Here is a 14,732-nt window from a genome sequence, read left to right as displayed (position 1 = left end):
AAAGAACTTAGGGAAGAAAGCAGGAACTACAGAGGTTAGCATAACCAATAGGCTACAAGAAATGGAAGAAAGAATCTCAGGTGTAGAAGATACAATGGAAGAAATAGATGTATCTGTCAAAGAAAATGTTAAATCTAAAAAATTCCTGACACAGACCATCCAAGAAATTCAAGACAACATAAAAAGACAAAACCTAAGAATAATAGGAATAGAAGAAAAAGAAGATTCCCTGCACCAAGGCCCAGAAAATATTTTCAACAAAATCATTGCAGAAAATTTCACCAACTTAAAGGAGAGGCCAATAAGAATACAAGAGGCCTATAGAACACCCAATAAATTAGACCAGAAAAGAAAATCCTCCTGCCACATAATAATCAAAACCGTAAGTATACAGAAAAAAGAAAAAAATACTAAAAGCTGCAAGAGAAAAAGGCCAAGTAACATATAATGGCAAACCCATTAGAATCACACCTGACTTTTCAACAGAGACTATGAAAGCCAGAAGGGCCTGGACGGATATCATGCAGACCCTAAGAGAACACAGATGTCAGCCCAGGCTACTATACCCTGCAAAACTCTCAGTCCTCATAGACGGAGAAAACAAGATATTCAATGACAAAACAAATTTCAACAATACCTACATACAAATCCAGCATTACAGAAGACAGTGGAAGGGAAAATACAAACCAAGAAAACTAGCTACATTCAAGAAAACACAGGAAATAAATAACCTCACTACAGTAAAACAAAAAGCAACCAAGCACACAACCGTATGACCACAGCCAACATCAAATTCAAAGGATCTAACAGCCACAAGTCGTTAATCTCTCTCAATATCAATGGACTTAATTCTCCAATAAAAAGACACAGACAAACAGAATGGATGCGTAAACAAAACCCAGCAATCTGTTGTATATAAGAAACACACCTAAGTCACAAGGATAGACATTACCTGAGGCTAAAGGGATGGAAGACGGCTTTTCAAGTAAATGGATGCAAGAAGCAAGCAGGAGTAGCCATTCTAATATATGATAAAATAAACTTTCAACTAAAATTAATCAAAAGAGATGGGGAAGGACACTTCATACTCATCAAGGGAAAATTCCACCAAGAAGACATCACAATCCTGAACATCTATGCCCCAAATACAAGGGCACCCACATTTGTGAAAGAAACATTGATAAAACTTAAACCACACATAGATCCCCACACACTAATAGTGGGAGACTTCAACACCCCACTCTCAACAAAGGACTGATCAACAAAACAGAAATTAAACAAAGAAACAATATCTCTAACAGAGGTCATTAATCAAATGGACCTAACAGACATTTACAGAACCTTACACCCAAACGCAAGAGAATTTCCCTTCTTCTTAGCACCTCATGGAACCTTCTCCAAAATAGACCACATAGTTGGTCACAAAGCAAGCCTCAACAGATACAAGAAGATTGAAATAATCCCTTGTATCCTGTCTGATCACCATGGAACAAAGCTGGACCTCAGTTAAAACAGAAATAGCAAAAAGCCTACACATACATGGAAACTGAACAACTTGCTACTAAAAGACAGCTGGGTCAGGGAAGAAATAAAGAAAGAAATGAAATCTTCCTAGAACTCAATGAAAATGAAGACACAACATGCCCCAACTTGTGGGACAAAATGAAGGCAATGCTAAGAGAAATGTTCATAGCACTAAGTGCCTTCAAAAAGAAATTTGAGACAGCGAATTCAAGCAACTTAATGGCTTACTTAAAAACCCTAGCAAAAGAAGAAGCAGACACACCAAGAAGGAGCAGACGGCTGGAAATAATCAAACTCAGGGCTGAAATCAATCATATAGAAACAAATAAAACAATTCAAAGAATCAACGAAACCAAGATCTGGTTCTTTGAGAAAATCAAGAAGATAGACAAACCCTTAGCCAAGCTAACTAAAAGAAAGCAAGACACCATGCAAACCAACAAAATCAGAAATGAAAAGGGGGACATAACTACAGACACTGAGGAAATCCAAGCAATAATTAGGACTTACTTCAAAAGCCTATATGCAACAAAATTTGAAAATTTAAATGAAATGGACAATTTTCTTGATCGATTCCACTTACCAAAGCTAAATCAGGACCAGGTAAATCAATTAAATAGTCCTATATCCCCCAAGCAAATAGAAACAGTCATCGAAAGTCTCACATCCCAGGACCTGATGGTTTCAGTGAAGAATTCTACCAGATTCAAAAAAGAGCTAACTCCAGTTGTATTCAAACTATTCAAAAAAATCAAAACAGAAGCAACATTACCAAACTCATTCTATGAAGCCACAGTCACCTTGGTACCTAAACCTCACAAAGACCGAACAAAAAAAAAAAAAAAAAAACTTCCGGCCAATCTCCCTTAAGAACATTGATGCAAAAATACTCAACAAAGAACTCGCAAACTGAATGCAAGAACACATCAAAGATATCATCCCCCATGACCATGTAGGCTTCATCCCAGGTATGCAGGGGTGGTTCAATATATGGAAATCCATCAATGTGATTCACCATATTAACAAACTGAAAGAAAAAACCACATGATAATCTCCCTAGATGCTGAAAAAGCATTTGTCAAAATCCAGCATCCATTCATGTTTAAAGTATTGGAGAGATCAGGGATACAAGGCACATATCTAAACATAGTAAAGGCAATATACAGCAAACCTATAGCCAACATCAAACTGAACGGAGAGAAACTTAAAGCAATCCCACTGAAATCAGGGACAAGACAAGGCTGCCCACTCTCACCATATCTCTTCAACATAGTTCTGGAAGTCCTTGCTAGAGCAATAAGACAGTTGAAGGAGATCAAGGGGATACAAATTGGAAAGGAAGAAGTCAAATTATCACTATTTGCAGATGATATGATAGTATGAGTGAGTGACCCCAAAAACTCTACCAGGGAACTCCTACAGCTGAAAAACACCTTCAGCAAAGTGGCTGGATACAAAACTAACTCAAAAAAATCAGTAGCCCTCCTATATACAAAAGACAAAGGGCTGAGAAAGAAATTAGGGAAACAACACCCTTCACAATAGCCACAAATGACATAAGGTACCTCAGAGTAACCCTAACCAAGGAAGTCAAAGACTTGTATGAAAAAAATTTCAAATCTCTGAAGAAAGAACTAGAAGAAGATATGAGAAGATGGAAAGATCTCCCATGCTCATGGCTTGGCAGGATAGTAAAAATGGCCATCTTACCAAAAGCAATCTACAGATTCAATGCAATGCCCATCAAATTACCAACACAATTCTTTACAGACCTGGAAAGAAAAATTCTCAACTTCATATGGAATAACAAGAAACCCAGAATTGCTAAAACAATCCTCTACAATAAAAGAACTTCTGGATGTATCTCCATCCCTGATCTTAAGTTGTACTATAGAGCAACTGTTTTAAAAACTGCATGGTACTGGCATAGAAACAGATTAGTGGTTCAATGGAACCGAACACAGGACCCAGAAATAAACCCACACACTTATGAACACCTGATATTTGACAAAGACGCCAAAACCATACAATGGAAAAAAGATAGCATCTTCAACAAATGGTGGTGGTCTAACTGGATGTCTACATGTAGAAAATTGAAAATAGATCCATACTTATCACCCTGCACAAAACTGAAGACCAAGTGGATCAAAGACCTCAGCATAAAACCAGACACATTAAATCGGCTTGAAAAAAATTGGGGAATACCCTAGAACTCATTGGTACAGGAGACAACTTCCTGAACAGAACACCAACAGCACAGGCTCTAAGAGCAACAATCAATAAATGGGACCTCATGAAACTGAAAAGCTTCTGCAAAGCAAAGGACACTGTCATCAAAACAAAACAACTACCTCCAGATTGGGAAAGAATCTTCACGAACCCTTTATCTGACAGAGGACTCATATCAATTATATATAAAGAACTAAAGAAGCTGAAAAGCAGCAAACCAAGTAATCCACTTAAAAAATGGGGAACAGAGCTAAACAGAGAACTCTCTGTAGAAGAATATTGAATGGTAGAGAAGCACTTAAAGAAATGCTCAACCTCACTAGCCATTAGAGAAATGCAAATCAAAACAACCTTGAGATTTCACCTTACACCCATGAGAATGGCCAAGATGAAAAACTCAAGTGACAACACATGCTGGAGAGGTTGTGGAGAAAGAGGAACCCTTCTCCAGTGCCGGGGGAATGTAAACTTGTACAACCCCTCTGGAAAACAATCTTGAGCTTTCTCAGACAACTAGGAATAGCGCTTCCCCATGATCCAGCCATACCACTCCTGGGCATATATCCAAAAGAGGCTCAAGTACACAGAAAGGACATTTGCTCAACCATGTTTGTAGCAGCTTTATTTGTAATAGCCAGAAGCTGGAAACAATCCAGATTCCCCTCAACTGAAGAATGGATGCAGAAAATGTGGTACATCTACATAATGGAATATTACTCAGCAATGAAAAATAAGGAAATCATGAAATTTGCAGGTAAATGGTGGGATCTGGAAAGGATCATCCTGAGTGAGTTGTCCCAGAAGCAAAAAGACACACATGGTATATACTCACTCATATCGACATAAAACATAGGACAAACCCACTAAAACCTGTGCATCTAAAGAAACTAAGCAAGAGAGAGGACCCTAACTAAAATGTCCAATCCCCATCCGGAAAGGCAAAGAGGATGGACATCAGAAGAAGAAGAAAACAGGAAACAACCTAGGAACCTACCACAGAGGGCCTCTGAAAGCCTCTGCCCTACAGACTATCAAAGGGGATGCTGAGCCTGATGGTCAACTGTTGGGCAGATGAATGGAATTTTATGTAAGAACTGGGAAATAGTAAGAGCTGGAGAGGAAAGGGTCTCCACAAGGAGAGCAACAGAAGAAGAATATTTGAACACAGGGAACTTCCCAGAGACTCATACTCCAACCAAGGACCATTCATAGAGATAACCCAAAACCCCTGAACAGATGTAGCACAGGGCAGTTCAGAGTCTAATTGGGTTACATAGTAATGTAAAGAGGGACTGCCTCTAACATGAACTGACTGGCCTGCTCTTTAGTCACCTCCTCCTGAGGGGGAGCAACCTTACCAGGCCATAGTAGAGGACAATACAGCCACTTTTGATGTGAACTGATGGACTAAGATCAGAAAGGAGAGGAGAACCTCCCCTATCAGTGGAATTGGGGAGTGGCATGTATACAGAGGGAGGAGTGAGGGTGGGATTGGGAGGGAAGATGGAGGGGCTTATGGGGGGATGCAGAATGAATAAAGTGTAATTGATGAAAAATTTAAACAAAAAAAAAGGAAAAAAAATTAAGAACCATAAATGACTTTCAAAAGTGGAAGAAAACATGGAGTTAGTCAATTTACATGGAGCACGTCTCGCCCCTGGGGGCAATGGTCTCCTGAACCTACTCAGACCCCGGACACCACCACTCCTATTTCTAGAACTGACGCAGGATGTTCCAACGAGGGGATTAAGGCTTCTCATAATATTTCCTATAAGGTCACACCCGTTTGTTTATATCCCCCATTTTTATTCATTGTTAGCCAGATAGAGCCAAGTAATTGTGGTAATGATACTTGCTTTTTTGCCCAATGCTGGAATGCTAGTGAATTTACTAGCTGGTTACTCGCATGCCTCGCTGGGTGCCTGTGCCCGTTGATGCCCCTCATGCTATGACTCTCTTCAGACAGAAAAGGGATCTTGGAATTACAGCCAGCATTGTTACTGCCATCTCATTGGTGGCTGTTGGAGCTACCACCAGGGCATTAGCCATGAGTCATACTGTGCAGACTGCTCAGACCCTGAATAACATTTTAGCCAATGTAGCTCATGCTTTAGATGTACAAAAAGGAATTAATCCTCAACTAAAAGGAGGCTTGATGGTGTTCATTCAGAGGATTGACCTCGTGCAGGAGCAAATTGATACCCTATGGCAAATCGCTCAACTTGGCTGTCAATGAAAGTATGCTGGACTTTGAGTCACTAGCATACAACATGAGAATTTTCCCTGTGCTGTAAACGTGTCTAAACAATTGTCTAGCTATATTTTAGGTAATTGGACTGGAGAATTTGATACTATGATGGAGCAGCTGAGAGTGGCCATTGTCACGGTAAATTCTACCAGAGAGGACACAGGACTAGCCACAGGATTATCATCATGGATTGCTGCAGCCATGAATCATCTGAAGGAATGGGCAGGCATGGGAGCATTAGCAGGCCTTCTGGTGTCTGTCTACTTGGTTTGCCTGTGGTATATATGCAAGATTAGAGTCTCACAACAGCGTAATGCAGCCATGACCATTCAGGCCTTTACAGCCATTGATGCAGGACAATCTCCCCAAGCATGGTTGGCTACCATAAAAACCTAAAATGTTACGCTCAGGATGCGAGGCTAAGCACTGCACTCAGGGTCAGCCACTTTGGACCCAGAGAAGAGCATGTCTGATTTCAAGCTGGTTAATGCCCCCTGTCCCGCCTCTGAGAAAAAGGTATCAGACAGGTCTGATGCTCTTTGGGTAGATGAAACCTAAATGAACATCGGTACAAAGTCCCAATTTATTTCTAATATCAGAGATCAGACCTCTACTCTTGCCTGATGCGTCTAAAACAAAAAGGGGGAACTGTAGAGAGTTGCATAGTGCCGTGCCTTAAAGATGGAGCTGGTTTCCACCTTCCACCTTCCACCTTCCCGATGGTGAGTACTCTCTGTCATGAACAACTCCACATTTGGCTATGGCTGAGGATCTGGCTTGCTTCCTTGTATGTGGACCTATCTGCATTGCCCACTTGGCATGCTGGGGCTGGCTACCCAGAGGCTATTTAACCTGTGGGCTGGCTTTCCCCAGGGTCCGAGGATTGTTCAAGGTTCCTGAATAAACTGCATTGAAAAAAAAAAAGAAAATATCAAAGAAAACACAAATGGAAGAAATTTTGGAGAGAAAAAACTTAGGGAAGAAAACAGGAACTACAGAGGTAAGCATAACCAATAGACTACAAGAGATGGAAGAAAGAATCTCAGGTGTCGAAGATACAATGAAAAAAAAAAAAAAAAAAAAAACAAACTATCCATCAATAGGAAATGTCTAATCTAAAAAAATTCCTGACACACACCATCCAAGATATTCAAGACTACATAAAAAGACAAAACCTAAAAAAAAAAAAAAAAAAGATTCCCTCCTCAAAGGCCCAGAAAATATATTCAACAAATTCATTGAAAAAAATTTCCCAACTTAGAGGAGAGGCCAATAAGAATACAAGAGCCCTATAGAACACCCAATAAATTAGACCAGAAAAGAAAATCCTCCTGCCACATAATAATCAAAACAGTAATTATACAGAACGAAGAAAAAATACTGAAAGCTGCAAGGGAAAAAGGCCAAGTAACATATAATGGCAAACCCATTAGAATCACACCTGACTTTTCAACAGAGACTATGAAAGCCAGAGGGCCTGGATGGATATCATGCAGACCCTAAGAGAACACCAGTGTCAGCCTAGGCTACTATAAACAGCAAAACTCTCAGTCCTTATAGACGTAGAAAACAAGACATTCAATGAAAAAAATTGAATTTCAACAATACCTACACACAAAACCAGCGTTACAGAAGACAAGAAGGGAAAATACAACCCAAGAAAACTAGCTACTTTCAGGAAAACACAGGAAATAATTAACCTCACTACAGTAAAACAAAAAGCAACCAAGCAAACAAACGTATGACCACAGCCAACATCAAAATCATAGGATCTACCAGCCGCTGGTCATTAATCTTTCTCAACATCAATGGACTCAATTCTCCAATAAAAAGACACAGACTAACAGAATGGACACATAAATAAACCCTAGCAATCTGTTGCATACAAGAAACACACATAAGTCACAAAAATAGATATTACCTGAGAATAAATGGTTGGAAAACAGCTTTCCAAGCAAATAGATCCAAGAAGCAGGCAGGAGTTGCCATTCTAATACCTGATAAAATAGACTTTCCACCAAAATTAATCAAAAGAGATTGGGAAGGACACTTCATACTCATCAAGGGAAAATTCCACCAGGAAGACATCACAATCCTGAACATCTATGCCCTAACTAAAAGGGCACACACATTTGTAAAAGAAACATTAATAAAACTTAAACCACACATAGATTCCCACACATTAATAGTGGGAGACTTCAACACTCCACTCTCAACAAAGGGCAGGTCAACAAAACAAAAATTAAACAAAGAAACAATGTCTCAAACAGAGTTCATGAATCAAATGGACCTAACAGACATCTACAGAACCTTTCACTCAAACACAAAAGAAATTATCTTCTTCTCAGCACCTCATGGAAATTTCTCCAAAATAGACCATATGGTTGGTCACAAAGTAAGGCTCAACAGATAAAAGATTGAAATCATCCCTGGTATCCTATCTGATCACCATGGAATAAAGCTGGACCTCAACAACAACAGAAACAGCAATAAGCCTACACACACATGGAAACTGAACAACTTACTACTAAATGACAGCTGGGTTAAGGAAGAAATAAAGAAAGAAATAAAAGATTTCCTAGAATTCAATGAAAATGAAGGCACAACATACCCAAACATGTGGGACACAATGAAAATAGTGCTAAGAGGAAATTTCATAGCACTAAGTGCCTTCAAGAAGAAATTTGAGACAGCTCCTTCAAGCAACTTAATGGCTCACCTAAAATCCCTAGAAAAAGAAGAAGCAGATGCACCAAAAAGGTGTAGAGGGCTGGAAATAATCAAACTCAGGGCTGAAATCAATCAATTAGAAACAAATAAAATAATTCAAAGAATCAAGGAAACCAAGAGCTGGTTCTTTGAGAAAATCAACAAGATTGACAAACCCTTAGCCAAGCTAACTAAAAGGCAGAGAGAAACCATCCAAATAAACAAAATCAGAAATGAAAAAGGAGACATAACTACAGACACTGAGAAAATCCAAACAATCATTAGGACTTACTTCAAAATCTATATGCCTCAAAATTTGAAAATCTAAATGAAATGGACAATTTTCTTAATCGATTCCACTTACCAAAACTGAATCAAGACCAGATAAGTCAATTAAATATTCCTATATCCCCCAAGGAAATAGAAGCTGTCATCAAAAGTCTCAGGTCCAAAAAAAGCCCAGGTCCAGATGGTTTCAGTCCAGAATTCTACCAGACTTTCAAAGAAGAGCTAACTCCTCTTCTCTTCAAACTATTTCACAAAATAGAAACAGAAGGAACACTACCAAACTCAATCTATGAAGCCACAGTCATATTGGAACCTAAAACTCACAAAGATCCAACAAAGAAAGAGTATTTCCAGCCAATCTTCCTTATGAACATTGCTGCAAAAATACTCAACAAAATACTTGCAAACTGAATACAATATCACATCAAAGATATCATCCACTATGACCAAGTAGGCTTCATCCAAGGCATGCAGGTTTGGTTCCATATACAGAAATCCATCAATGTGATCCACCATATTAACAAAATGAAAGAAAAAAAAAAAAAAACACATGATAATCTCCGTAGATGCTGAAAAAACATTTGATAAATTCCAACATCCATTCATGTTTATAGTATTGGAGAGATCAGGGATACAAGGCATATATCTAAACATAGTAAAGGCAATATAAAGCAAGCCTATAGCCAACATCAATCTAAACGGTGAGAAACTTAAAGCAATCCCGCTGATATCAGGGACAAGGCAAGGCTGCCCACTCTATCCTTATCTCTTCAACACTGTTCTTAAAGTCCTTGCTAGAGTAATAAGACAACTGAAGGAGATCAAGTGGATACAAACTGGAAAGGAAGAAGTGAAATTTTCACTATTTGGATACGATATGATAGTATGAGTGAGTGACCCAAAAATTCTACCACAGAACTCATACAGCTGATAAACACCTTCAGCAAAGTGGCTGGATACAAAATTAACTCAAAAAAATCAGTAGCCCTCCTATATACAAAAGACAAAAGGGCTGAGAAAGAAAGTAGGGAAACAACACCATTCACAATGACCACAAATGACATAAAGTATCTTGGTGTAACCCTAACCAAACAAGTCAAAGACTTGTATGAAAAAAACTTCAAGTCTCTGAAGAAAGAATTAGAAGAAGATATCAGAAGTTGAAAAGATCTCCTATGCTCATGGCTTGGAAGGATTAACCTAGTAAAAATGGCCATCTTACCAAAGCAATCTACAGATTCAATGCAATTCCCATCAAATTACCAACACAATTCTTTACAGACCTGGAAAGAAAAATTCTCAACTTCATATGGAATAACAAGAAACCCAGAATTGCTGAAACAATCCTCTACAATAAAAGATATTCTGGGCGTATCTCCACCCCTGTTGTTAAGCTGTACTATAGAGCAACAGTAATAAAAACTGCATGGTACTGGCATAGAAACCGAATGGTGGATCAATGGAACCGAACACAGGACCCAGAAATAAACACACACACTTATGAACACCTGATATTTGACAAAGACACCAAAACCATACAATGGAGAAAAGATATCATCTTCAACAAGTGGTGCTGGTCTAACTGGATGTCTACATGTAGAAAAATGGAAATAGATCCACACTTATCACCCTGCAGAAAACTAAAATACAAGTGAATCAAAGACCTCAATATGAAACCAGACAAACTAAACTTGTTAGAAGAAAAATTGGGGAAAAGCCTGGAACTCATTGGCACAGGAGACAACTTCCTGAACAGAACACCAACAGCACAGGCTCTAAGAGCAACAATCAATAAATGGACCCTCATGAAACTGAAAAGCTTCTGTAAAGCAAAGGACACCATTATATAAAAAAAAAAAAAAAAAAAAACACTGCCTACAGATTGGGAAAGAATCTTCACCAACCCTTTATCTGACAGAGGCTAATATCCAGTATATTTAAAGAACTAAATAAGCTGAAAATCAACAAAACAAGTAATCCAATTAAAAATTGGAAAACAGAGCGAAACAAAGAATTCTCTGTAGAGGAATAGAGAATGGCAGAGAAACACTTAAAGAAATGCTCATCCTCATTAGCCACCAAGGAAATGCAATCAGAATGACCCTGAGATTTCACCTTACACCCATTAGAATGGCCAAGACGAAAATCTCAAGTGACAACACATGCTGGAGAGGATGTGGAGAAAGGGGAACCCTCCTCCACTGCTGGTGGAGAATATAAAATTTTACAACCACTCTGGAAATCCATCTGGTACTTTCTCAGACATCTAGGAATAGTGCTTCCTGAAGATCCAGCCATACCACTTCTAGGCATATAGGCAAAAGAGGCTCAAGTACACAATAAGGACATTTACTCAACTATGTTTTTAGTAGCCTTATTTGTAGTAGCCAGAAGATGGAAACAATCCAGATTCCCCTCAACTGAAGAATGGATGCAGAAATTTTGGTACATCTACACAATGAAATATTACTCAGTTATGAAAATCAAGGAAATCATGAAATTTGCAGGTAAATGGTGGGAACTGGAATGGATCATCCTGAGTGAGCTGCCCCTGAAGCAGAAAGACACACATGGCATATACTCACTCACATAGACATAATATAGGATAAACCTACTAAAATCTGTACATCTAAAGAAACTAATCAAGAGGGAGGACCCTGACTATACTGCTCAATCCCCACCCTGAAATGCTAAGAAGAATACATCAGAAGAAGAAGAAAACAGGAAATAAGTTAGGACCCTGTCACAGATGGCCTCTGAAAGGCTCTGCCCTGCAGACTATCAAAGCAGATGCTGAGACTTATGGCCAACTGTTTTGCAGAGTTCATGGGACCTTATGAAAGAAGTGGGTCATGGTAAGATCTGGAGAGGACAGGAACTCCACAAGGAGAGCAATAGAATCAGAAAATTGGAACACAGGGGTCTTTCCAGAGACTCATACTCCAATCAAGTAACATGCATGGAGATAACCTAGAACCCCTGTACAGATGTAACCCTTGCCAGTTCAGTGTCCATGTGGGTTCCATAGTAATGGGAAGAGGGACTTCTTCTGACATGTACTGATTAGTCTGCTCTTTGATGACCTCCCCCTGAGGGGCGAGAGCCTTATCAGGCCACAGAAGATGAAAATGCAGCCACTCTTGATGAGATCTGATAGACCAGGCTCAGAAGGAAGGAGAGGGGGCCCTCCTTTGTCAGTGGACTTGGGGAGGGGCATGAGTGAAGAAGGGGAGGAAAGGTGGGATTAGTAAGTGAGGAGGGAGGGGCTTATGGGGGGATACAAAGTGAATAAACTATAATTAATGACTGTTTAAAAAAGAACAAAGAATAGACATTCTTCTAACATAATTTAAAAGAAAGTTTCTCTTTGTTTAGTTTGATGTTGGCTATAGGCTTGCTGTATATTGCCTTTACTATGTTCAGGGATGTGCCTTGTATACCTGATCTCTCCAATACTTTAAACATGAATGGGTATTAGATGTGTCAAATGATTTTTCAGTATCTAAGGAGATTATCAAGTATTTTTTTTTAATTTCACTTTTTTAATATGGAGGATCATATTGATGGATTTCTGTATATTGAACCACTCCCGCATACCTGGGATGTAGCCTTCTGGGTTATAGTGGATGATGTCTTTGATGTATTTTTGGATTCAGTTTGCAAGAATTTTGTTGAGTATTTTTGCATCAATGTTCATAAGGGAGATTGGCCTGAAATTCTCTCTTTTAGGTTTTTGTGAGTTTTAGGTACCAAGGTGACTGTGGCTTCATAGAATGAGTTTGGTAGTGTTCATTCTGTTTCTATTTTGTGGAATAGTTTGAAGAGTATTGATGTTAGCTCTTCTTTGAAGGTCTGGTAGAATTCTGTGCTGAAACCATTTGATCTTTGGAGACTTTTGATGACTGCTTCTTTTTTATTAGGTGATATTGGATTATTTAATTGATTTACCTAATTTTGCTTAACATTGGTAAGTAAAATCTGTCAAGAAAAGCGTTCATTTTATTTAGATTTTGAAATTTTGTGGCATATAGGTTTTTGAAGGAAGACCCAATGATAGTCTAGATTTTCACAGTGTCTGTTGTTATCTGACTTTTTAACTTTGATTCTGTTGATTTGGATTTTTTCTCTCAGCCTTTTAGTTTGTTTGGCTAAGGGTTTGTCTGTCTTGTTGATTTTCTCAAAGAACCAGCTCTTGATTTCATTGATTCTTTGAATTGGTTTCTTTGTTTCTAATTGATTGATTTCAGCACTGAGTTTGATTATTTTCAGCTGTCTGCTCCTTTTGGATGTGTCTGCTTCTTTTTGTCTAGGGCTTTTAGGTGAGCCATTAAGTTGCTTGAATGAGATGTTTCAAATTTCTTCTTGAAGGCACTGTGTTCTATGAACTTTCCTTTTATCACTGCTTTTGTTATGTCCCATAAGTGTAGGTATGTTGTGTCTTCATTCTCATTGAATTCTAGGAAGGCTTTTAGGAAGAGGGAGAGGAATGGCAGCCAGAACATTTTTATCACATACCTCACCACCACCAGCTATCCTCCTATAAAACATAATGAGATTGGAAGTGATTATAACTTATGGTCACATCTTTATATTACAAGTTGTGGGATTCTAAATATGCTATTGATTGTGTGCATAAATTAAAACACTGTAACAGAGCTTGGAGCTAACATAATTTCCACTGGTTACCTCTAGGAGGAGATATGAACTGTAGGCTTCTTCTGGGGGATGACAAGAGAGGAGTTTATGGAGGAAACTGGTGGAAGAGATCCTCCCTGGCCATGTCTGCAGCATAGAGGCTCACCATCAGCTGCAAGATCAGTGGTATCTACAGAGCTCTCACAACCAGCTATTTAGCCTGATTCCACCAAAAGCAGAGAAAGGCTTCTCATTTGTTCCCCTGGGTAACTCTCAGGCATCTTGACTGCTCCTCGATCTAGGACAGAGATCAGTTTCAGCACCATCAGCATTCAGACTGAAGATGTGTCAGTTTGTTACTGTGAAGGCTGTTGCAGTCTCCCCTTCAGTGCATTAGCCTGCAATACAGACACCTTTAAAGCTGAGCCTGACAGCCAGTGTCTGAACCAGAAAACCTTTTATCTCTACACAGCCTGGTAAGTACTCTCCTCTCTCTCCGAGGCGCATTGAGCCTTGTCTTACTCAATTAGACTTGAAAGTCTAGGAGAGCATTCAAGGGCCAAAGTGTCCTTTATTCTTTTATGGAATGTCCTGCTTTGAGTAAAAATTACATAATTATTTTTCACTTCTTTTGCCTATCTTGACAATATGATTTTAAAGGTGATTTGACACAAATTATTCTCATTATTAGGGCTATGTTCATTAGCAGAATACTTCATTTGAAAACAATTTAAAAAATTTTTATGCGTTATCCACACTCTTTAAAAATAGGTAATCTTTAAATTCCAATAATACCCTCATTTTCTTTATATTTTCTTCTGCTATTACCTATAAATAAATGTTAACTATGTATAAATTTGTTTTTGTCTGAGTTACTTGGTAAAACTGAAAGTACTTACAGTAACCACGAGGAATTATGTAACATAAATGTACACTTGAGCTAGGCAGGAATACATCAAATTTGTGGTAGACACTGAATAAGTAAACAATGAAACTGGTGAACATTCACCTGTCTATATTCGACAGTCTCCATTCATTCTGCATATGAATAGAACACACATGGGCAGCAGCAGAACCTCAGAGAGCATCTTCCTACCAA

This window comes from Meriones unguiculatus, chromosome 5 (genome assembly GCF_030254825.1).
Source record: "Meriones unguiculatus strain TT.TT164.6M chromosome 5, Bangor_MerUng_6.1, whole genome shotgun sequence".
Classification (NCBI taxonomy): Eukaryota; Metazoa; Chordata; class Mammalia; order Rodentia; family Muridae; genus Meriones; species Meriones unguiculatus.
This window is presented reverse-complemented; position numbering follows the sequence as displayed.